This window comes from Terrapene carolina, unplaced genomic scaffold (genome assembly GCF_002925995.2).
Source record: "Terrapene carolina triunguis isolate 2854851 unplaced genomic scaffold, T_m_triunguis-2.0 Scaffold85, whole genome shotgun sequence".
Taxonomy (NCBI): Eukaryota; Metazoa; Chordata; order Testudines; family Emydidae; genus Terrapene; species Terrapene triunguis.
In genome coordinates this window covers 21,609,643-21,635,545 of record NW_020664436.1, presented here as the reverse complement: position 1 = coordinate 21,635,545, position 25,903 = coordinate 21,609,643, and the positions used below count along the sequence as shown (strand labels likewise).

At 41.0% G+C, this 25,903-nt stretch overlaps 1 pseudogene; it reads left to right on the top strand.

Annotated features, from left to right (window-relative positions):
- LOC112113205 overlaps positions 1–5,973 on the top strand; it is a 79,698-nt pseudogene extending 73,725 nt beyond the window's left edge.
- The last annotated feature ends 19,930 nt before the right edge of the window (positions 5,974–25,903 follow it).

Below are 25,903 nucleotides of genomic sequence, written 5' to 3'. Positions count from 1 at the left end.
CGCCAGGGGCTTTCCCTGCACAAGCGGTGGAACAAGTTTGGGAACCACTGGACTAGATAATTACAATGGTCCCCTCTGGTGTTGGAATCTATGAAAAAATTGTTTCACTGGTGAAAATATTACTTGCTCTGCTAACAGCTTTATAAATGACATTTGCTTCAGGATATCAGGTTTTCATACCATTCACTGTCTCTCAAACCTGTTGCTCAATGTCAGCTAATGGTAATGCTTTTACCTCTGTGACTCAATTCTAAATTGCTTTCACTACTGCCTTCACAGAATGCAGTGACATTGGGAACTTTTCTAGCAAATTTTCAATTCTCTTCCTTTTCCTGTTGCCACTTTACAGTTCTGAAATCTGCTGAAGTTCTTGTTCATGGTCTTAAGCTCAGGAATATTAGATCCAATATACACATGTGCAATATTCATAAGTTCATACTTGAACAGCAAGACAGCATAAAGATTAATGTTCTAGTTCATGTGTACTCTGTCATATAGCCTACACAGGCATCTTGGGAGGCAGTCCTTGGTAACTCATACAAGATAGTAGTGCGGGAGGGTGGGGTAAGTGTGTGCGTAGTTTCCTGAAGTCCACCACATTGCTTCATTTTGCACCGTTCAGACAGTTTTCACAGCCCGGCAGAACAATCTCCCAGTAAGCTAACCTGAAGGATGCACAAGGTAAGATGTGACAACCACCCAAAGAACAAATATTTTAACTTTAAATACAAAGTTAAAACCTTTGGGACTCATTTCATATCTCTGTTATCCTTAACTCCTTTTACCACATAAAGACTGGTGTTGCTGCGATACGAGGGTTAACAATATGTAGGGGTAGAGAATTCCCCTGGCAATGGCCTGGAGCTCAGGATCCTAGGGCTTGCCTAGCTTGCGGGAGCAAGTATCCCAGTCCAGGTCCACAGACTTGGGCTAGCCCTGGCACTTTAAAAATAACAGTGCTTTGAACTGGGGCTGGAGCTCAGTCTCTGAAGCTTGGGGAGAGGGGGGGTTTCAGAGTCACATGGACTGCTAGTGTCTGGCACACTGGTGCGCTATACATTTTCACCCCAACTTGCCATACACTGTTTGTCTAGACAAGCCCTTTGTGTGAAGCCCAGCCTTCTTGCCACTCTAAACTGATGCAAAGGGGCATGATGCTCGGATTTCCAGTAACACGCTGTCCTTGGTTTCTGCTCGGTGGCTCCATCTTTCATATCAGCTACTAGCTAATTAGATGTCTGACATATTTGATGCTCTAGCTCCTCTTACTGGTGGAAGAGAAATTCAGTTCTCCAGAGTCTCCTGGCTGCTGTGAGTTGGAGGGAGGAATAGGTCTTTTGCTACTCTCATTCCCCAGCCTCTGATTTATACACCAGTAACTTTCCCATACACACACCATCCCCTGTCCGTAACTTCAGTGCCTGCCTCTGCTGTTCCCTGCCTTATGTATTCAGTACGGCTAACTCCAGACATTCATAAATAATCCGTCGGGTCAAAATATCATGAGAGAGACTTAAAAATCGTAAGATTTTAAAAACATAATAAATTTGGGAGTAGGGGAGCTTTTTGCTTTCTGGTTTCTGAGCCTCCAGGGTGTACTTGGGTCACATTTTCAAGGTTTTTCTCCATACCCAGGAGGACTAGGAATGTATTTTTAAAAAAAGCTAAGATTCTCACATAATGAATGCAGGAGCTGGGGCTATAATAAAATACCAAGTATCATGAGGCTTGCAATAAAATCAGGAGTTGTCAGCTGTCTAGATTTCCCACGCAGCACAATGAAATTAACATGACTCTTAGCAGGAAGATGATGCTGTTTCTGTTCCACTTACTCTTGAAAGTTTTGCAGATGTAAGTGCTGGAACCTTTTGTTTTGTTTTTGTTTTTGTTTTAAACAATAGCTTAAATTCTGCAGGCCCCTGGGCTTGCCAAGTAAACTTCTCTCTTTTCAGTCTGCCAAAGAAATATTCAATATGTGGGTTTTTATTCCAACATATCCAGGGAGTTGTAATGAAAGCAATTTCATCATAGTGTAACATCAGTTGGAAAAGTGGGTATATGTAATACAGCATATTAAATAATATACTATATTATAGTAAGATTCTGAAGAGTCATAGCCAGGGTAGATTGATTTAAATCAAAATTATTTTAAAATCACCAACTTTAATTGCAATTTTAAATCACCAATTTTAATAATTTAAATCAGCAAGCAGCAGGAAACCTTGATTTTAATAATTGAGGTTAATTGTGTTTTACATTTGTACTTTTTAGTTATTTTCCTGCAGAAAGATTGATTGATTGGTTGGTAACCATTCAAATATGTTGATTCTCAACTAAATATAGCATCTACTCTAAATTTGGTGCTTCTTTTTGTTAAGCAGGAAGATAGGATATATCTATACACATTTATTTAAGCAATTATATAGCTTCACTTATGTTTATTAAGAATCTTAATTTTACATCATTTATTATGTTAAAAGATGGTGAATGATGCATTTCTTTACTAGTTTGATTAATGTTTTACTCCTAGTTTGTGTCAAGCTCTATTTGGATAAATTTGAATTCAATTAAAAATGCACAAAAACAGTATTTTATTTTATATTTTCGTATTTAAATAAAGCTACCTTAAGTGTGCTAGTTACAGAAGAATAAATCCATCATAGGACCTAATCACATCAGCCACACCATCAGGGGCTCGTTCACCTGCACATCTACCAATGTGATATATGCCATCATGTGCCAGCAATGTCCGTCTGCCATGTACATTGGCCAAACCGGACAGTCACTATGCAAAAGAATAAATGGACACAAATCAGACGTCAAGAATTATAACATTCAAAAACCAGTCAGAGAACACTTCAACCTCCCTGGATACTCAATTACAGACCTAAAAGTCGCAATTCTTCAACAAAAAAACTTCAAAAACAGACTCCAATGAGAAACTGCAGAACTGGAATTAATTTGCAAACTGGACATTAAATTAGGCTTGAATAAAGACTGGGAGTGGATGGGTCATTACACAAAGTAAAAACTATTTCCCCATGCTAATTTTTCCTCCTACTGTTACTCACACCTTCTTGTCAACTGTTTGAAATGGGCCATCCTAATTATCACTACAAAAGTTTTTTTTCTCCTGCTCATAATAGCCCACCTTAATTGATTTGTCTCGTTAGAGTTGGTATGGCAACCCCTATCTTTTCATGTTCTCTCTGTGTGTGTGTGTGTGTGTATATATATATATATATATAAGATATAGATATAGATATCTATATCTTCCTACTGTATTTTCCACTCCATGCATCTAATGAAGTTAAGTGGGTTTTAGCCCACGAAAGCTTATGCCCAAATAAATTTGTTAGTCTCTAAGGTGCCACAAGTACTCCTCATTCTTTTTGCTGATACAGACTAACACGGCTACCACTCTGAAAATTGTAAATTGTGTTTTCTAGATTTCATGACATTATATATGTAAAGGTCCCTATGGCACATTCTCTGATGCCCCAGGAGACGCGCAGTTACTAAACAATCTTCAAAGTGTATCTGTTTCAGTCTATCTAATGTTGGAGGGCACTGCTGCCAGAATGATAATTTTAGGAATTAGCTGGGATTGCACATTGTTTCTGAACTCAAGGTGGCACTACAGGACTATATTTGGCACCGACTTTCTGATTTATTGTTAAAAATGTAGCTGTCTGAATTTGTGTACAGTAAGAATTTAGAAGAGGTGTTGGGGGTTATTTTAATGCTTTTCTCTTTTGTATGCATTATGAGCAAGATACAGTATTTTGGTTTGCTGTAGTTTTCAGGAATTAGAATTTGCATGCTTATTGTAAAATGAACAGGCAACAATAATGCCAAAATAATGTACTGATCACTGAATTTATGGTTGGTTTTAAGTAAAAGAAAATATTAAAAACAAAATTCAGACGCCAAGCCATTGTAAAACCCTGGCTTTTAACTGTTACCAGTCCCAGTGCATAAGTATCTCAAAAGGACACTGCCAGCCTCTAACAATAATTTCTTCACAGCTTAAATCTGCAGGAGCAAGCCAGACTGATTACATTTTTTCATTCCTTGCTGCAAAACTATTGGAGAGAAATTGTTCTCTTGTATTTTCAGGTCTTTCTTTGAAAAGCTCTTGATCCTTTCTTTGCTTTGGTGCTTCTGAAAACAGGCTTACAACTGGGCACTCTTTGCCGGCTGCTATAAAAAGTGCCATATATTCAGATACCGTGATATTTATTTTGTCAAATACTGTTTCTTGAAAATGTAATAGTGTTTGTGAAAGATGTCAGATCGACAGAATTGGAAATGCTATTACCAGCCCAAAGTGTTCCAAAATCATGAGTCAGGACCCCCTAAAAATCATGATATCCACTAGAAAAACAATACATTTGCCTTCTGAGTTTTGAACCTTTGTGGTACGTCCAGGACATGCTTTCAAGCTTATCTTCACAACCATAAGGGCTAGAAACTTTTCAAAAGGAAAGCTGAGTCTCGTGTTTTCATTTGATTCCAAGAGCTGGGGCTTTAAGAAGGAAAAAACCAAGTATTGAAAGCCTTGTGATAAAATCATGAGACTGGCAACGGTCACAGGACAAGCACAGAACTAGCAATGATACTGCAAGTTTCTCCATACAGTCCCAACAGTATGCCTTATGCATGTCTTGGAGGGACCACCTCTAGGGGATTAGAGAAGGTAGTTCAATTTGCCATGCTCTTTTAGGGTATGTCTACAATGCAATTAAAAACCTGCGGCTGGCCCATGCCAGCTAACTTAGGCCCGGGCTAAAGAGCTGTTTAATTGCAGTGTAGATGTTCAGGCTCAGGCTGGAGCCTGGGCACTAGGACCTCGCAAGGTGGTAGGTCCCAGAGCTGCAGCCCAAGCGTCTACACCGCAATTAAACAGCCCCTTAGCCCGAGTCAGCTGGCATGGGCCAGGCCTGTGTGTCTAATTGTAGTGTAGACATACCCCAGTATTATCACTTTCTCCTAAGGCTGCCAACAAGGGTGCCAATTGTGATGCAGACATCAGCACAATAACTGTTTAAGAACACTATCTCATTTCACGTGTCATCGAACAGCCATCAGATGGTAACAAGTTCCAGTTAGTACTGACAAAGGCTGGATTTGAACAAATGTCCTAAAAGGAAAAGGCTTTACTAGTATCCTAAGTCATCCAGTTTTCTCTGCTATGTTTTAAAAATCTGTAGTTATAACAACTTTTTAAAGGGTCTGACCCACAGAACTTGGCTGGGGCCATGAGCTGTTACGGTGGTTGGTGAGCGCTACACTTCAGTGTCCAAGGTTCCACACTGCAGCAGGGTGTCTGAACAGCAAAACCGGGGCAGAGCATTGCTGGCTGGAGTGGCACTTGGATGAGCCATTTGTGAAAGCAACAGAATTATTGTTACCGGAGCACCTTCAAACTGCTGGAGATAGAAGACAAGCATCAGATTCTTTGTCCAGGACTCTCTGTGATAGACTACGGGGCAGCTCTTGGTGCTTGGAGTCAGGTTGCTGTACAGGGGCCCAATGCTTGATCCTAATGACCCAATTGGTTTTGTCTTTGGAACTGACCTTCATACTTCCCTCTGGAAGGAGCAGTCTTCCTGTCTAATGCTGACATTACAGATTTAAATGTGCTTAAGAAAATTCAGGAGCTGCTTCCTGCAGAGAAGGTGGATGTTATCTGAGTGACATGGCACCTAATCCGACAGGGGTCCAAGAACAAGATCATCAGAAGTGGATGACCTTATGTTTTTCTCTTTGGATCTCTCCCAAAGCCTCTTGTAGCCGGGGGGGACCATCCTCTGCATAATCTGGGATAGATAGGAAGCCTGTGTCCTCCAAAAAAACACTGAGCATTTCCAGGATGTGACAACTAGAAAACCTCAATCCAGAAGGAAAGAGTCTGCAGAGTCCTGTTACCTGGCAAAACTATACAGAAAGGGAGTAAAACATAAACACTGAGGGTTATGTCTGCCCTTCTCATATGGGTGGTCAGTGCCTGACCGGATACCTGCATTTGGGGTGCATTTAAAAAAATCTGAGTAGTGAGACTCTGAAATTGATAGGCACTTAGTGGCGTTTTCAAAAGCACTTAGGTGCCTAACTCCTAAAAACCTTTAAAAATCAGTCCCCAGGTACCTAAAATGACCAGTAGTTGACGTGTGCTGGTAAGAATGCGAAGAGCTTTACTCTGTAACTGGATATGAATTTTGGTGTGATTTGAAGCTGAGGGATTTTATTTCTAAATTAATTCTTAAGAGCAGGGGTAACCGATCCAAAAATGGAATCTGCATGCCTTATTTTGTTGTATTTTACTATTTTAAGATATGTAGAGATGAAGCCTAGAGGAATTTATGTATATTTATTAAAATATTTAACCAGGATATCTCCAGTGAGATGAATCATCTGATGGTATCCAGAGGTGACAGTCCCTTTGACAACATAATAGTCAGAATTCAGTAAAAATATGTATTTATTTCAATTGTATTGCTTGCTTACTATGCCAATTCGGAATATATTTTCATTATTAACTGTTCTACATTGTTGGTGAGTGTCTAATTTTCCTGGCAATCATAGTAATTGTCAAGCTAATTTAACATGTCCTATATGCTAATTGCCTCAAAACATTAATTTTCAATGGTTTTGGAGACATAATATTATAAAGCAGTTATAGCTAAACATTCCAGATGGCATCTATTCCAGTCTGTAGCCATTGTTTTCTGTCTTACAAGGAGACACGCAATTATTAGGTAATTACAAAGAGAGTGATTACGGTATAGTTGTAATTTTTTTTTTAAATCACAAATAAATTACCTATTTATAGAATAACTTGAAAAGATTCTGCAGCAATGGTAATCAATTAAATAGTGGAATAACAACAAAAATTCTTGTTAGATATGCACAGGTGAAATTCACCTGCATAATCAAAGGGCCAGCAGAAGAGTTAACAACTACTTACTGGTAAGTCCCACTTAAACCCTGGTACTTAATTGGTGCATAGATGTGGGGCTGGTTCTCTGCACCGGGGAGACTTTCACCTGAAAAACCCTTAGTTAAGGAAAATATAAAACTGAACTATGAAATAGTGAATTCAAAAATATATATGGTTTGCTAGAGATAATTTAATTTCTCTCCACATCTTTCGGAACTGGAAGAGAACAATACAGTGCAGAAAGAATGTCATAAGAGCAAAGAATCTTTTTAAAGAAATAGAAGACTGCCAGTTTAGTTGAGCAGTTTGGGGACCAGTATACATAGCATACGCATGCTCAGTAAAGTAACCTCTTCACTTCATTCAGGAGCAAATACAATATTCCCTTGCAATACCAGACACTTATTTCAGCTGCCACCCTGGATAAATAACAAGTTGTGTGTGTCTGGAACAACTCTTCCTAATGGTGTGGAGGAAGGGTCTATAAAAGGATGATAGAAGTATTCCAAGGAGAGTGAGTGGTTTAGAAGAACAGATGGGCAGAGCTTACGAGATATGAGAGAAGCCAGTCTGAAATTTCTCTTAGAATATGATTCATTTATCTATAATAGCTATCTGTCTGTCTCTGTTTGTCAGGCTCACTACTGTGGCATTCATCCAAGGCTCTCAAACTGATAAACTTTCATTGAAAACTGTACCAGATAGCTTAAATATTAATTAAAGATGAAAACTATGAGCATGAGTGATGAATGCTGTGGAAAAATATGCTGTGATCATGTAATTAAAGGCAGTATCATAATGGATATACACAAGGGGGACAAATTAAGGTTGCAGATTAAGGCGGTCCGGGCTGGTTTGTCCGCAGGTTCGGCCGATCGCGGCTCCCACTGGCCACGGTTTGCCGCTCCAGGTCAATGGGGGCTGCGGGAAGCGGCGCAGGCCGAGGGATGTGCTGGCCGCCCTTTCCGCAGCCCCCATTGGCCTGGAGTAGCAAACCGCGGCCAGTGGGAGCCACGATTGGCCGAACCTGCGGATGCGGCAGGTAAACAAACCGGCCCGGACTGCCAGGGGCTTTCCCTGAACAAGCGGCGGCCTGACTTTGAGAAGCACGGCAGTAGACCCTTATTTTCTATTCATTTTTTTATTTTGAAGCATCCCAAATATTATGATACATAACGTATGTTGTAGATAGTGTAAAACTGTTCTGTCACAGACTTGATTCTTAGGCATTTTCTTATATTTTAATGCTTATTTGAAACTCTTGTAAATGACTGCATAGGTGATGGAGGGAGAGGGCCTCTATCTGGAAGGCTGTTGTTGATACTGTAGAACAGACTTGTGGCCAGAGCCTCAGCTTGTGTGAATTGGTGTAGCTCCACTGGGTTCTATGGAACTCTGTTGATTTCCCCCAATTGAGGAAGTTACCTACAGTCTCTGGTGGTTTTTCTCTGCAAAGGTTTTTTTGTGTTTATCTATTTTTTTTGCCTTTCTGTAGACTTATGCCTTCCTGTATCTTTACACATCCTTTTGCTGTTGCTTGATATTTCTTTTATTATATTGAGCACTGCATTTCTCATCACTTTACTATTCTGAATTATACAGCTTTTAAACTACAAAATTATGGTCCTTGCCCCAAAATGCTTACAATCTAAATAATTTGAATTAAATTAAAATATGAAAGAAAAATGCTAAATGCCGATGTCCTAACAGAAAGACATTTTTGCTCTGCTCATGGAAAGTTAAGAATAGGTTTTTTTAATGGGCTGATTTGAGCTGAATTGAAAAAAAGATTCATGTCCTAGAAATAGTCATTTAAATTTGACTGCATCTAATTATGGTGCATTATTTGAGAAATGCTACATGATCAAGGCATAAACCAGCCACTAACTGACAAGAGTTAGAAAGGAACTTCCCATGGGGTGCAGAAGCAGCATAGCTAGCAGTCAAAATTTGGGTTGGCCTCAACTCATGGTAGACGGGCAATCACTTTAGCTGGAGTCACTGTTTGAGACACCCCAGGAGGACACGGATACCTGCAGGCTCCATCATCCTCAGAGGGAGAGTTGCACCGGCCCCATGCGGAGCTGCCCCAGCATGGAGGATTTAGTCAATGATCAGTATGCCTATTCAGCAGCCACATGCTCCAGGCAGGCACTGAGAGGCCTTGTGGGGCAGTGCCTGCTCCCCTCCCAGCCTGTGCCACCCTCAAGTGTGCTCCTGGTTTTCCAGCCCAAGGCAAAATGACTTTGCAGGGTCCCCAGCCCTAGCTCAGCATGGATCCTCACAGCACCCAGCTGCCTGCTCCCTGTGGTGCCTGGCTACACTTGGGAAAGTGCCACCACTCACCTGCCAGTGCCACGTAGGCTTGGAGGTAGCAGCCCTGCTCACGCTCTGGTCCTAGCAGTAGCAGCCACGCTCAGGCAGTGGCACATAATGGCATGGCTCCATGCACTGTGGAGTGGTTGGACTCAATGCAGCAGCTCAGGAACTTCTGGGAAGGTGGTAGCAGCTCTCAGTCCCTGCAGAGACAGGACACTGGACTAGATGGGCCTCTGGTTGGATCCGTCATAGCAGTTACTGTGTTCTTAAATGGGAGCCACATGGCCAGTGAGCAAAGGGGAGGTGCCGGAGTTCCAAAGGGCTTCTCCTACATTGGCTCTTGCCTCCTATAGAGCCTTCTAATCTACAAAGTTTGGAATTGGAATCACAACGTCATTCTGCAAAGGGCAGCCCTCCCGCTAACCTGCTGTAGCAGGGTTATCTTTTCAGTCATCTGGCCTAGTGGTCAGCTGCCCCAGTCTCTCTCTTTGTCCAGTACCTCTGAACAGGGTTCAGCTGGGGTCAGCTTCGTTGTCAGTAAACCCCAGGGCTAGGCGTGGGGGAATCTGGGGTGGATAGGGAGACCCGGGCCCCCTCACTCCACTAGGTCCTAGCCCATGGTCCTGAAAGTGTGACAGCTTGGGATGGCCTATATTCAGCCCACCTCCTGTTAACCTTTCCAGGTCCACTTCCTAACCACCTGATGTCTGAGTTTGAGGAGCGGCTGCTGTTTGATTATAGTCCTTTGCTCCAAACCCCCAGACTCTCAAGGCTGATGCAAGTGACCCTCTGGTACCTTCACACATGGTTCTCCCTACTTCTGGGGTGATATCTCAAAGGGAGTGGGGAGGATGGGAAGACTCACAGCCAGACCTCCTTGGAAAGAGCTTCTTGGCCGTTCTCTTCCTGGAAATGGTTTCTCTTCACACCACCTGAGCTGCTGGAGCTCTTTTTATTCTGTTACTTTCCCAGGAGCATACTCAGAAGTGCTTGAGGGACAGAGATTTCCTGGTCCAGTACTGGTCCAGCCTTTCCCTGGCCTCAGCCTTAGTGCATAAGTCTACACTGCTATAAAAGACTTGTAGCACCAACTCTCAGAGCCTGGGTCAACTGACTTGGGCTCACGGAGCTCAGGCTGTGGGACTATAAAATTGCAGTGTAGATGTTCCCTCCCCCCTCACAGGATTTCAGAGCTCAGGCTCCAGCCCAAATGTCTACACTGCAATTTTATACCCCACATCCCAAGCCCCACCAGCCCAAGTCATCTGATCTTGGCCAGCCACGACTAAACCATAGGTCTTTTGTTGCAGTGTAGACATACCTAGTGAGGGGTTATAAACCCCATCACACCTGACCTTCAATTTAATCATGAGTCCCTCATTAAAGTTAAATATATGCTGAAGTGCCTGGTTGGAACCAGAGTGTTTGGCACCTTTCAGGATCTAGCCATTATTGCTTAATTTGGGTTTGATTTGAATATGACAGGTCTCTTCCTGTAACTTGATCTGCTGTTCTCTCTATTGGCCAAATCTCGCCATTATTAATTTTTCATAGAATATCAGGGTTGGAAGGGACCTCAGGAGGTCATCTAGTCCAACTCCCTGCACAAAGTAGGACCAATCCCCAGACAGATTTTTGCCCCAGATCCCTAAATGGCCCCCTCAAGGATTGAGCTCACAACCCTGGGTTTAGCAGGCCAATGCTCAAACCACTGAGCTATCCCTCCTCCCATCTCTTGTGGTTTCTATCTTGCTTGTCATCTACTTTCCTTTTCCTGTATCTCAGGCTTGGCTCTCTGATGAGAGCAAGCTTGATGTTCATATGATTTCTTAGCTACCCATTCATATGCCCCACTCTGGGAATGGAATGAAATGGTGCATGCTTGCGAGCTGATCAGCAGGGCAGCATGCAGAACATGTCAAGTGTCATTTCTTCCCCAAACCTTTCTTTATGACAGTGCTACTTGGTTTATAATTAATCACATCTCTTCACAATTAAGAGCATTTTGGATGCATCTGTGTCCTTATTCTTGCTCCCTCATAAGTTCTAACTCTGTCCCTGGGAAGTCTGGGCCCAGTCTCGCAGACCTCACTTATTGCTGTAAGTGTATTCACATGCAACCATGTTTCTTTATGGAAATCTGGTGGGTGTGCAGGTAATGGTCTGACAGCAGAGAGTCTCCTACTCTGTGCCCTCCAACTCTATCAAAACATATGGAGCAACTTCTCTCGGGTACAAGGGAAAGGGAATTTCCTTTAATTCTATGTTGCACCTGAAATATTCTTTTCTTTCATTCCCCCCTGCTCCCCCAAAGCAGATGTTCAATGTTTCTATTTTTTTTTTAGTAATGTTTTCATTTACAAAGCAGCTTCTCATCTCTTGGTATATTCTAATTGCAATTCTACTGGAAATATCAGGGTTTTTTATTTTAGGAAAAAATAATAAATGTAAGCAGGGTCTGGATGAGCTCTCCGCTAACATCCAGAGATGAGCTGGGGGAAGAGACTTCAGGAACAGGCCATGTTTGCATAGACATGCCTACTTTGCCTAGGTGCTCAGCATGATGGCGCTGCTGTGCCAGAATGATCACTTTGGGCTGGTGATGGGTTACAAATCATTTAGTATTGAGTGCCAGGGAAATGAAATGTTGTTATCCTTATTGTATGAGTAAAGGGCAGCCGAACTGTACTTAGCCTGCCCTGACTGAAGGAATCACCCTAAACAAACTTCACTCACTTAGCAGGGGATAGGGATGCCAAATCCTAGTGAAGGAAACAGGGGTCAGCACCACCATGTTGCGTGATGGACACTTGACAAAATTACAGTACTTGGTGATGGAGATTGGGGCGGGGGGGAGGGTGTTATGTCATTCAGTCATTTAGTTTTTTAAAAAAATTACCACAGACCTCAAAATTTTTACCACGGACGTTGTTGACCCTTGGAAGGAAAGAGGGGATGGGGACAGGTGTTCCTACCTAGGATTCTTTGGGCAGAGCCCACACCCCTAGACACCATTTGACCTTCCCCTCCCCAGTGTTTAAAGACCAAGCTAATTAGACTTGATTAAGAGTCATTATCTCTGTTCAGTGATTACCAGAGCCTAGGGTTGCCAATTTTGGTTGGGCATATTCCTGATGGTTTCATCACATGACATAATTTTTAGTTAAAGATTGATCTTTTAATTCCTGGAGACTCCAAGACAATTCTGGAGGGTTGGCAACACTACCAGAGCCGATAAGCAGGTCTTAGGGCTACACCTTAGGGACAGGGGTGAAATGAAAGACAATGCAGAGACTGTACTGGCAGTGTGATTCCCTGATACCCAGTGAAATCACTAATGACCTGGGTTAAACAGTAGAACCTCAGAAATGGCAATAGGGAAACGCAGCAGAGGTAGCAGCAAACAGCCAGTGACAGAGGCATACAGCAGGCACAGAGACATTGCACGACGCCCCTCCTCCACCCCTTTCTTAAGGGAGTGAACCCCTGTGAACACACCTTCGAATTCTGGGTCTTTGCTAACCAAGGACAGCCAACTTGGGTGCCACGGAGGGAGAGGGGAGTGATGTGTTAAAGGGACATTTGTTCATTGAATTTTCCCATCACAGGGTAAGAACCTGAGGCAAAGGACACTGCCTAATGCACTGTGGAATCAGGTTTGCTTATGATTGCATGCTTTTGAATGTGGTTGTGGTGTTAAACCTTTATTTTGTAAAATGTCTAATTGAAATAGCAAAATATAAAACATAGAATATAAACTTTGAGCATTGCTTGAATGTTTCATGGTGGCTTGATGAAAAATTAATTGATTCAAAGAGAATAATTAGAGTTTAAAATTACCTCCTTGGGCAGTTTTTCACTAGAGTGTCTCACTTTTCCTTGTATGCTGTTTGCAAGAAATCTGAAACTCTCTGGGACCTGACCTGTACCTATGTTGTTGCTGATTCTTGGAATATCAGTTATGCATTAGGAGTGGGTGCCTATAGAGCATTTTATAACTTTTTGTCCATAGCAGAACATTAATTTTCATTTGACGACAACAAATCTGGCGTGACAGAACACGATCACTCACTTGCATGGGCAAAAGAGATTGAGGGAGAGTCTGACGTACACACACACACTTTTGCGCGTTAACGCAAAACATAAACAGCCGTGTTAAAGGAGAATAACTTTCCAAACAGATGAAATGTGTGATGGTCAGATGGGCTGATCTGTTGATATAAATGATACAAACAGACATGAGGTCATTGTAAAGCTTTGACTTTGAGTGCAAGTTTGATTAAGTTGGAATATGTATTGCTTTGGGGTATGGGTTGGAGATGGACGGGAAAGCCTTATGGTGCTTTGGAGTATGTTATCAAGTGTTGCAGGTAATACGAAGGTGGAAAGGAATGCATGTGTTTTTCCCTGTAATGTCTTATTTCCATTATTTTAAGGCTTTGAGTAGGTGGGGTGTGCCCCACTGCAACCTTAATGGCCACTAGCTGCTGTTTGTGTGCTGGTATTATATAGGTAGATAGTTAATTTTATACCAGATTTTTGTTGGAACATTGATCCATGAAACTGGCAAAGCACATTTCAATTGTTACTTTTGGGATGGATGCAATGTGACCATCATTATTGAAATTGACTCCATAACCTGATGTTCATTAATATCTGTTCAATTCTACCACTAAGGTCTTGTCTAGACTAGAAAAGAGGTCGAGGTTAGATCAGAGTGCGCTAGCTAACATAGTCTATAAGGTGCCACAGGACTCTTTGCTGCTTTTACAGATCCAGACTAACACGGCTACCCCTTTGATACCTAACCATGATGTTTCCCTAGTGTAGTTCTGAGTTAGCACCTTTACCTCAATTCAGCTGGTTGCTAGGGCACATTTGGATGAGCTGAATGGAAGAAAAGGGTGTCAACTAAAGGCTTAGTTAACACCCCCTGACCTAACCTCAACGGCTTTTCTAGTGTTCATAAATCCAAGAGACTACAAGGCGCTTGGGGCACCAAATAAGAAAGAGAACAGAGATATGCTCTTGATCAGCGTTAATGGGGAAAACAGAAGCTGTAGTCACAAATCCTTGTCACAAAGGGTTTGATCACAAGATTCTACATCATAGAAGCAAGGATGAAACACAGCCCTGAAAGCTTCCCCAGCCAAAATCAGTGCTAAGAGATGTCTGTTAGTACTGAATGACTTCAGCTGATGGATTCTGGTGAAGGGCTGAGAGCTGTCAAGTGTTGGAAGGAATGTTGGATTCATTCAGCGATCCAAAGAAAAACTCCAGTTGATACAGTCAGAAGCATTCTCAGTATCTAATTGTCTCAGAGTTCCTGCTGATATGTAAAAGTCTGCGATCACCAGGGAAGTGGAGTGCACAGATTTGTGTCATTGTAGTGTCCTCACATTACATCATCATCTTATGAATCCAAGCATAAATGCTTTTTCCCTGAGACTTTCATTATACTTTGTTTTCCATAATGTTTGAAGGTATATCTTCTCTCACACTACGTTTTCTGAGGCACAGGTAGAACAATACCATGATTTCTGGTATTAACAACACACAACTACTGTGTTTTGTGGGTAAGTGATAAACTATTTTTAGGACTTTGGCTTTCCTTCTCTCTTTCCACTCTGTTAACTAAAACAGGCAATGTGGGAAAAGAAAGAAAAGAGCAAAGGTATTCCTGTGGCTTTAGCAGCTGGAGTGCTACCTATGCCTTTTGGGTAGTCATTTTAAATCTCAGTATCCTGTTGGCTCCTTTCCAAGTTATTTACTGTGATCCACAGACCACAGGGTCAAGGTGGGTTGTGAATTAGCAACTCTTAACAAGTCCGTTGAGGAGCTTTACAAGAGTGATCTTTTTCCCCATTGTTCATCTTCTGTATGTCTCACATTAGGTTTCTTCTTTTTCACAGCATCTTATTGATTATTTTGTTTCATTAGTTCAAACCTGTGTGTTTTACTACTGTTGTTCTGTTCTTGCTCCTGTAAGACATCAACATTTGTGTATCCTGTTTTTTCCCCTACACTGGTATTTCTACTCATCCGTTCTGCCATTTTCTGTTCACATTGTGGTCATATAATCAGTGATTATGAGCAAAATGTATCCCATCAATTTACAGATTTCTGATTTCCATACAATCATGTGCTTCCTTATTACAAATCTCTGACCTCAAGCCTTTTAGGTTTTTTGGTCACTTGTATTTGTTACACTTTTGTAATCTGTTTCACTTTAAAATCTAAAAATGTGTATAGTTTCTCAATAAATTTAAAAACTGTTCTATGTAAATCACTTCCCAGACATTTTAGACATTTTCAGAAAAATGGAAGCCGGACAGTTCTATTAGTCCTGAAATGACATTTCCCCCAAAGTTTCAGTCCTGCTGTTTCGCTACTGAGTACTGCAACTGTCTTGTTATAGGTCTGGAATGGTTTATTAATAGCATGAGATTATGTTGACATACCCTACTTACTGATTTTGGATATTTCATCTGACATTGATGATAATAACTATGACATTTTGTTGCATTGTTTAAATATTTTCATGAATTTTGACCCAAAAATATATGGTTACTGCAATCTCACCTATCAAATCATACTGAGGTGGCTTTCGTTAGCTGAGAATGTTCTGATCATTATTCTTTAAATTCATTTGTCCAAGGTAGTTTACTTTTGTGGGTTTTGTAGTTTTTCCCTCACTCTTTTTTCTCTCTGCCCCCAGTTTTTAGGTCTGGGTCTTAAAACAGCCTTCTTTTGGAGTTGGAGATTAAGGCACATGCACACTAAAAAACTTGGAGGTTTTGGTACAGATCATTACAGCCAAGACATGCTTATTTTTTCCAGACAATATACCCTATTAATCTTTCTGTAGCTATGGATTTAAATAGCTCTCCTCTTCCTAGTATCTGAGCATATCCCAAATGGAAAAAACATTTCTACAAACAAAAGTCTCTTTTACTCCCGCTCCCTTCTCCACCTCTAGGAGAAGCATGTGCTGAACGGTGTATGTAAGTCAGTGGGGAGAGCTTATTGTAGAAAAGCTATGTCAAAGAGATGAGGTTTGCGTTAAATTATGAATACAATGAGGCCTGTGATCCAGTCTTATTTCTTGCCTGGATTGAATTCCACAGTCTAGATCTGTCTCCCAGGAACGTTCTATCCCCTGCACTCACAAGCCTCTCCCTTTGGTTGATGGAGGGGTCTTGGGGAAGCGATGATTTCGCACGTTGTTAGGGCCAATCCTATAGAGGGCTTTGAATATTAAAACAAAGACCTGGAACTAGATTCTATTCAGAGGAGGGGCTGAGCAGAGTACTAGAATGATGTGCTCTTGTGAACCTCTGCTATCTAACCTAGTACTTGTGTGGTCTACATTCCCCTAGTATCTGAGCACCTCACAATCTTTAGGGTATTTATTCTCCTCATATTCATGTGAGGTAGGGTAGTGGTGTTATGCCCATTTTACACATGGGAAGCTGAGGCACAGAGAGACTAAGTAATGAGCCTAAGGTCACACAGGAAGTTTGTGGCAGAGCAAGGAACTGAACCCAGGTCTGAGACTAGCACCCTAAGCACTAGACAATCCTTCTTTGCATGCTGCTAACACATGGGCTGCTGCATTCTGAACCAAGTTTTTTAGGGTGGATAGTTTTGTTCCTAGCTATAGGCCCTGGAAAGCACTTAAGCATGTCAGTAGGACCTAAGCACATGCCTATGTGTTGTCCTGAAGAGGGATGCTTTCCTAAGTCAAGGCTGTAATGCGTTGCAGTAATCAAGCCTGGAGATCATGAATGCATGGATGCATATTGCCAGATCACTTCCGAGTAAGACAATCCTGAAACACTGGGGACAAAGAGAGGACAGGAAGAGAAAAATGTTATTGGAATCAAATACATAGTTTCCTAACAGAAAAATACTTATCAGAAATTGATTATTCTTAATGTCATTTTTATACTGTAACAACAACTGACAGGTAAAATTTTCAAAAGTGCCTAATTGACTTAGGTGCTGAAGTGCTATTGAAAGTTGTAACAGGGCACTCGCCTCTTGAGCACCTCCTAGCAGCTGGATGCGGTACTCACCCCGGCACCACCTACGAGCTGCCAGCCAACCTTGGTGAATCTTCAGCCCTTTGTTCAGGCTCTCAAATAGGCCCTGGCATCCTCCTGGGGTTTATGCCACTGTAGTTGGTAGAGGAACCCTGACCCGCCCACCACGCCAGGGACCCTATAAACAGCAGCTATGCACTGCTCAATTTCAGTTCAGTGCTGCTTTTACCCTACCAGGCCTCTCTTAACTTCACCCTTATTTAAGTTCTTAGGTCCTCTCTCTCCCTGCAAACCCAGCTTAAGCAAATGCAGCCATAAATAAACTCTAGTTATCTCTCAAGGTCCTCTAGACAGAGAAGAGCACCCTTCCCTGCCCCTCTGGTCCCAGCCAAGAACTGACCTGCAGCTCCTTTTATCTGAGCTTGCTGGCCTCTGATTCGTTGCTTCTATGAGACCTCTCTAGGCAGGCCTGGAGAACCCACCAACACTTCTTCTTTCCTGGGGCAATGTGTGGTAGGACTGTGGGGCCTCCTGTAGGGAGCTGCAAAGGCCAGGTACACCCCGTCACAAAAGTTAATGGAACTTAGGCGCCTAAGTCACTTGAGTGAAATGTTCAAAAGCCCCTAAGTTCCTGTTTGGCTGGTACAGTCTTCTGTGCATCACCTACATCTTATGAAAATGCACCAAGTAGCGCAGTTATTACATACAGGTAGTCTTCGACTTTATGACATTCGACTTACGATGATTCTGAATTGACACCCTGATTTGACTTACAACAATTGGTTTTGACTTTACAACGCTGGGTCCCGCAATGGAGTGTATTGCGGTTCCAAGTTACAACGTTTCAACATATGACACAATTTTCAGGAACCAATTGTGTCATAAGTCCGAGGACTGCCTGTACTGTGAACACACTATAACTCCTTATCCCACTTCTTCTACACTGGTGTCTCCACCAGCTTGTGACGGATTGATTTTTCAGATAGTGTTGTCTCCTTTCTGGTTGTTTAGCTGGAGCCTGAAACTGCACCTGAGTGTTTGATCGACCTGAATTCAAGTTCTCATCCTGTTTGCTCCCTTCATTCACCTAATCAGTCAAGTAACTATTCCTAGACTCTGCACTACTGGTGGCAGCCTGACCTTTTTGCTTTATGCTGACAAATCAAGAAAAATATTGATAGAACTTTGGCTTAGCACACCCTGTTCTGGATTTCATAGGCACACACAATGTAATCCTCAACACAGCCATGATTATTTCAATTACTATTTTTTACCATAACCCTATAGCATTTTGTGATCTCTTCATGAATCATGTAACATAGTATAAATAGAACTTGGTATTGTGGTATAAAACATTAGAAACAAAATTACCCTGTTATGTAAGGGAGAGCACAGTCTGATGGACACTGATTGGGTTAGTGCCTAGTCCACTGTAGTGGGAGGATCTTCTTAGGCAAAGGACTATCCTGAAAGGAGTACTTAGTTCACACAGGGCCTGATCCTGTCAGGTGGTGAGTATCCTCAACTCACACTAAGGTCAATGGGAGTTGAAGATGCTCAGTACCTTGCAGAATCAGGCCCATACTAGTGAATTTAAGTTGTTGACACCTTAAAATACTGTAGATTACATGTTATGTTTAGTTTATTGAATCTGAGCTTCGTCCATTTTACTAACTTATTTTTCTTTGAAAAAGAATGGCCTTCACCTGTGACCAAAGTAGTGTGAGTGCTGTCGGTGTGTGTTTGGGATCAAGAACCTGTGAGTTAGATTTTTTTTTTTTTTTTTTTACTTGTAATGGGCCTGATTTTCAGAAATTCGGAGTACCGACAACTCCATTTGAAATCAGTGGGAGTTGAAGGTGCTCAGCACCTCTGAAAATCAAATCTAATTAGGTCCTGGAAAGTAGAAATAGGTACGTATTCATATTGTTTCTCATACTGCACCATTCCAAAGCATTTACATAAATATTAACTCAGCCCCTCAATATCCCTGGGAACTATTGTATGTAAAATGAATATTTTAATACACATTTTATAGATGGGTAAACTGAGGCACATAGCGAGTCAGAGACTTCCAAAGTGATATATCAAATGAGTGGCAGGACCAGGAATGGAACATAGTTAGACATGCTATTCCAGTGGTGTTGTGTAAGTTCCTGGAAAGCACAGAGTAGGAGTTACTTCTGTAAGTACCCATCATTACAGGTAAATTGGATACTTTTGTTACTTCCACCTTTAATGGTATGTAGACTATGGAGTGATACTGCACACGTGTATAATAACTTCATCCACACCAAAGAACAAAGCAAAGATGACTGATACAAAAGCAAATAAAATGTTATAGTAGTATAGAATACTGTATGTAAACGTAGATTACAAGTAATTATTTCAAAAGAAACTTCCTTTCTGAAGACTCTCAATGTATTTATTTTAAAAAAGACCCCTGAGAATAGCAGATTATTTCAGTTACAACCTATCTTTGATATTATTTAACTATTTTAAGGCAGATAACTACCAAATAATAATTTCCCCCTCTGAATGTTGTACTTTGAAAAAGTCAAAAATAAAATGAATAGGGCTATCAACGTCTATTTCAGGAAGAGGTCTGGGGAATTTATTTACTTGTTGAGATGCTAATTAGCCTCTATTGAATAATGCTTCATGCCTACAGTCTAATTAGCAGTATTTCTAAATCTCCAACAATAACATTTATCACAATTAAATTTATTTCCAGAGTGGCAGTACAGTGGCATGTATTCATTCTATAACACTTAAAAATGCTCTGAAAAGCACCATGTGCATCTAAAGGGTCTGTATGGAAATACTACTACTAATACATTAAAATTACTCTTTCCCTTAATTTGGAGCATGTTTTTGGCATTTTATTGCTTCAATTAATTTAACATTATGTTAGGAATGTTTTTTCTAATCTATTTCTTAATATAAGATGAAGATTTAAGCCCTACTTTTTAATAATCTTTCTTTCTAAAATGTGTAGTCCTCAATCCTCAAGTCCACCCAAACTATGGTCAGCACAGGACCCAAGTGGGGTGGAGATGAGTGGAAGAGGTGGCTACACACCATATTGAATCTATTCTGACCTGTGTGGCAAGTTAGAGCAACCACTAACCTCCAACTTGTGCTGGCTATTGACAGCCCATAAGAAGCTGTTATAGAACCGAGGAATAACTGGAACACAGAAGCTCTTCAGACATTATGGAAAATCTAGTAACATGGTAACATTTTAACTAGAGCTGGTTGAAAATTTTCCAATGAAACAGTGTTCCATCAGAAAATGCTGATTCAACAAAATCAGAATGTTTCATGGAAACAAATTTATTTATCCAATATGTTCATGGGAAATTATTGAAACATTTTGTTTTGATAAGATCAAAATATTTATTTTTGACTTTTTTGTTTTGACTTGTGTTGTATGTATTTATAATACAAAAGTCAAAACATTTAATCCTAACACAATAGGACTGTTTCATCCACACCCTAAAAAATGTGCATTAGCTTCCAAATCCAGTTCAGGGTTACCCTTCTTGTTTTCAAAATGTTTGCTGTACTGGCTTCTTTGAGCTAATATCCACCTATCCCGGCATTCATTCACTCTTAGTACTTGGCTTCTTCTTCATTCTCTCCCTGAAGCTCGCTACAGTCCTGGTTTCATCATTCTCTTGTGTAGTCCCATTTCATGTGATATGTCATCCCAAATTTAGCTCTGAATTAATTATCTTCCAGCATCAAAAAATGTTCCATTCCAAGCTTCTCTTTGTTTCTCATGCTGACACCAGTGCATAAATCAGCAGATTTAATAAATGATGTAGAGAAACACAAAAATAGCAAGGGCTTTTAATGATCATTTTGGGGGATGGAGGATCCCATGGGAGAAAGACTAGCATCTGAGGCCATTTTACTGTATACCATGAGTTTTAGGCCCTGTTTAGTCTCATGGATTTCTGGTTAAAGGACAGAGGGAGCTGGCAAAAATGTCCCATCCTACTGCTGCCCCTCTTGTCCCTAACCCCACACACAGACTTGCACCCAAATGAACTTTCATGTCTTGGTAAATCAGTATGAATAGGTCAGCAAGGTGAATCAAGTTTTTCCCCACAACCTTCCACTGAACATTTATTGTGAGAAGAGTCCTAGCATAACATGTCTGCCAGAAAAACAGCCCTTCTGTTTTCCAGGATTCAGCTCAGCAGTTTATGGAAAGGCAAAGTAAATCTTATTTTATGGTCACTATGAAACATGATAGATAAATAAGCTAAACTGTGGAACTGTGAAGATTAGATGGGCAAATAAGTCTGCTTATAGTGCATTCACGCCCATGGACCATGCAGAGGATAAAGTGAGATGTGATCTATCCATACTTCCATCCAGAATAGCTATTAATGGAATAGACAGTTCAAAGAAGAGTTGCATTTGAAAAATGGGCAGGACAAAAATAACCTGAGGAGATAAAAGATGCATTTACCTCTCCTTAAAGGGCTGACAGCATTCACTTTTTAATCTTTCATGAATGAATTATGCATGTTTTTATGCCTGCCTTATGCATTAGACCTTACTGCACATGACCTTAGAGGGCTTGTTTTTTCTGTAATAGCCCAAAGGGAATGCTGTAGGCCATCACATATCCCTTGTCGGTACTGTAATTAAGGACATCCTGATTGCTGAAAAAAGAATGTAAGGCAGCTAATAATATTCTAACTTTGGCAATGGAGTACTAATTTTGAACCATATATATTTAAATAATGATATGAAAAGCCAGGGCCGCCCAGAGGATTCAGGGGCCCTGGGGCAAAGCGGGGGAGCGGACATAAAAAAAAGGCGCCACCCGCTGCGGCACTTGTACTCACCGGGCGGTGCTCCAAGTCTTCGGTGGCAGGTCCTTCACTGGCTCCGGGTCTTCCGCGGCACTGAAGAACCCCCCGCCGCCGAAGTGCTGCCGAAGTCCCGGAGCGAGGTGAAGGACCCCCTGCCGCCGAAGTGCTGCCGAAGACCCAGAGCGCCGCCGGGTGAGTAAAAATTAAAAAGGTGCCACTAGCCAGGAAAGGGATTCTCGGCCAGGGCTCGTGGGGCCCCTGTGGGCCCTGGGGCAAATTGCCCCATGCGCCCCCCCCCCCCCCCCCGGGGCAGCCCTGTGAAAACCCATCTTTTTAAACACACTGATAAGTTTTTTAATGATAAATATTCATGGTAACATTGGATTAGTGGAATTCAATGAGTTGTGGGCATGGAGCAAACTCGTTTTTCTAAAGCTGATGGACAGTTTAGTTTTGTAAGCCAATTATTTTGAATGGATTTCAATTTGACTTAGGGTAAACATCATTAAACATCACCATGGATCTAAAAAAAAAACCCAAGGAGCACAAGAAAACACGTTTTTTAAGACTAAAGTGAAGTACAAATGGAAAACTAGAACACTTAGAAGAAGCTTTGTCAAAATCTACTACTCAGCACAGATTTAGGTAGGTAAGTTCTCTCTTGTAGTTCTTTGTTGTGACAGAGGTTGCTGCTGAAAGGAAAAAAGGATTAGACTTAAGTAGATGCACTTGATTTCTTGATCACAGAGAAAAGTAGAGTGTTCAGATTTAGAGTATCCATATTAGAGTTCTTAAAGTATCATTGAATTCCAAAGGGTTGTAAATGAGTTTGAATAACAGAAAATCCAAACCATTATTGTCTCGTTTATAATCATCAATGTAAATTATAGTCTAAATATTATTGACCAACTGGTCAATAAAATTGTAGCTCTAAATTTCACATCTATACTTACAAATTGTGTATGCAAAGGTGTACTTATTCATACAATTACCCATTTTGTAAGTGCAAATGAGGTATTTGCAGCTATAATTTAGGGTGACCAGTTTTTAATATTTGACCTTTCATAGGTGTGTACAAATTGGGTTCCTGTAAAATCAAAATGTATTTGTTTGAGCCACAGAAACAGCGTATTGACAGGGGAAATGATATGGGGTATTGCAAATCTGGCGGACTAAAAGATTAATCAGATACAGTCACTGCTTGAACTGTACCTCTGTTAAGGTCATTTAGACATTTCTTTAAGGATCCCGATTAGGAGAACAAATTGTGAGATTCCATAGAACTCTAACGAAGTTCCAGTCAATGTCCAATCAGGAAATCAACAAACATTAGTATCTGAAATTATAATGGAGTTCAGGGAGAATTACATATGTACATATGGATAATAAAGCTCCCTCTTGCAGCACATGGCTACTTTGTGTTATTAGCAACAAAAAACTAATAATTCCACAGAAATATTTCTGTACTTTTCTGTTAAAATGTAGTGAAGTGGGATGATGAGCGCTACATTTAGTCTTATAAGATCCTTGTTGGTCACCATATCTAATAGAACAAACCTTGGGCATCATGGGCAGGAAACAAAGATCACAACTGCAGGGTCCACACAATGCAGCCAAATGACCTGCAATAATGGAGGAATGGTTGTAGCATTAATATTTTGTATGATATTTGCATCTGAAGAAGTGAGGTTTTTACCCACGAAAGCTTATGCCCAAATAAATCTGTTAGTCTTTAAGGTGCCACCAGACTCCTTGTTATTTTTGTAGATACAGACTAACACGGCTACCCCCTGATACATGATAGATAATGTTTTCCAGGTGAAACATTTCTCCTCTGGTGGCTTCAGGACTTTTCATTAAAGGGCACGTCTCTGCCCAGTCTTGATTGGTCTCTTCTAAAAGGCGATATACATTTATCTGGTTGGGGGACGGGAATGGTTCTGCTCCAAGTAAAGGGTCTACGTAAGCATTAAAGAGCAAAGAAGTAAAAGGAGCTACCTCTTAGCCTTCCAGGCCCAGATCCTTAAAGCTGTCTAGAGGCTGATCTCCCACTGATGTCAATAGGAGCTAGGTGCCTAAGTACCTTTGAGGATAGTGGGCCCTAGTGAATTCTGTTAGGCAAGCCAGTTTTCTCTCCAGGCTATCTACCACAGCCAACTGTTAAGCTGATAAATCACATCTGATGGCTCAGTTTTGTCCAGCAGGCCATTGTGATGCTTTATTTAAGACTATAAAATGTTTAAACCTTAAGACTCTGTGTTAGGGTAACCCTTTCCTACACACCTCTCTTTATATTTTTCTAAAGGCCAAAGCTGTCTTACATTGTGATATAATGATGGTAAGCACAGAACAAATCTTTCCCCGAGTAGCATTTTCTTGGTGACTGGTTGGTTCCTATCAGCTGTCTTCAGTATAAAGTTGTTGTCTTATAGGAAACCTTTCCCAGCATGCCTTTCTGGAGCTCGCCCTTTAAATTTGGCAGTGATGGGCAGCTCCAGTTATTTTGCAACTGGCTGCAGCAGCATTTCTGTCTCTTAGAGTAAGTATTCCTGAATCTTATTATTGTTTTTCCTTTTCTCATTTTTGAGGTGATACATGGTCTCATCCCTTTTGTGACACCTCTTGTGCAAGATTGCCCAACAGATTTTTACCAGTCAGAAGATTATCCTTTTTGGCTTCCTTATGACATTTTCTTTCCAATGAAGCTCCACACCTTAGATGTCAGAAGGCCTATGACCTAAATTGAGAGATGGCCAAAGAAAGGGCAGGACACTAGGGCCATAGGAATTCGCTATTCATAGGGATTAGAATGTGTATTCTTAAAATGTATGTCACTTGAGGTGAGCCTTGTCCCATGGCAATAAGAAGTGCAGTTGCTTCTTGAATAATTACAGGTTTCAGAGCAGCCATGTTAGTCTGTATCCGCAAAAAGAACAGGAGTACTTGTGGCACCTTAGAGACTAACAAATTTATTTGAGCATAAGCTTTCATGGGCTACAGCCCATTTCTTCAGATGCATAGAATGGAACATATAGTAAGGAGATATATATATACATACAGAACATAAAAAGGTGGAAGTAGCCATATCAACTCTAAGAAGTTAATTAATTAAGATGAGCTATTATCAGCAGGAGAAAAAAAAATGTTGTAGTGATAATCAAGATGGCCCATTTCAGACAGTTGACAAGAGGTGTGAGGATACTTAACATGGGGAACTAGATTCAATCTGTGTAATGAAAGTTTTTCTTCTCCTGCTGATAATAGCTCATCTTAATTAATTAGCCTCTTAGAGTTGATGTGTCTACTTCCACCTTTTCATGTTCTGTATGTATATATATCTCCTTACTATATGTTCCATTCTATGCATCTGAAGAAGTGGGCTGTAGCCCACGAAAGCTTATGCTCAAATAAATTTGTTAGTCTCTAAGGTGCCACAAGTACTCCTGTTCTTTTTTCTTGAATAATTAGTTATCTGAACGAGGGTGGAGGGAAGTTTCTTTTGAACAAATCTATGAAGCTGCTGTATGATCCTCTGCCCACACTTTTGTTATACAAGATGTTGAACACAGTAAACACATATGCCTCTGCAGGTGCAGTTTGCTGCAGAACTGTTGTAGCCTGTATTCTTGAGGAGTCCTATCACCATGTGATATAGAAGGAACCTACTCAGATCCCATCTAGTTAGAGAATGACTTTTCCTTTTGGAAAATAAATAACTTTTCTTACCTGTGGATAGTATTTCGCTGGTGAACATGGTCAGTCTC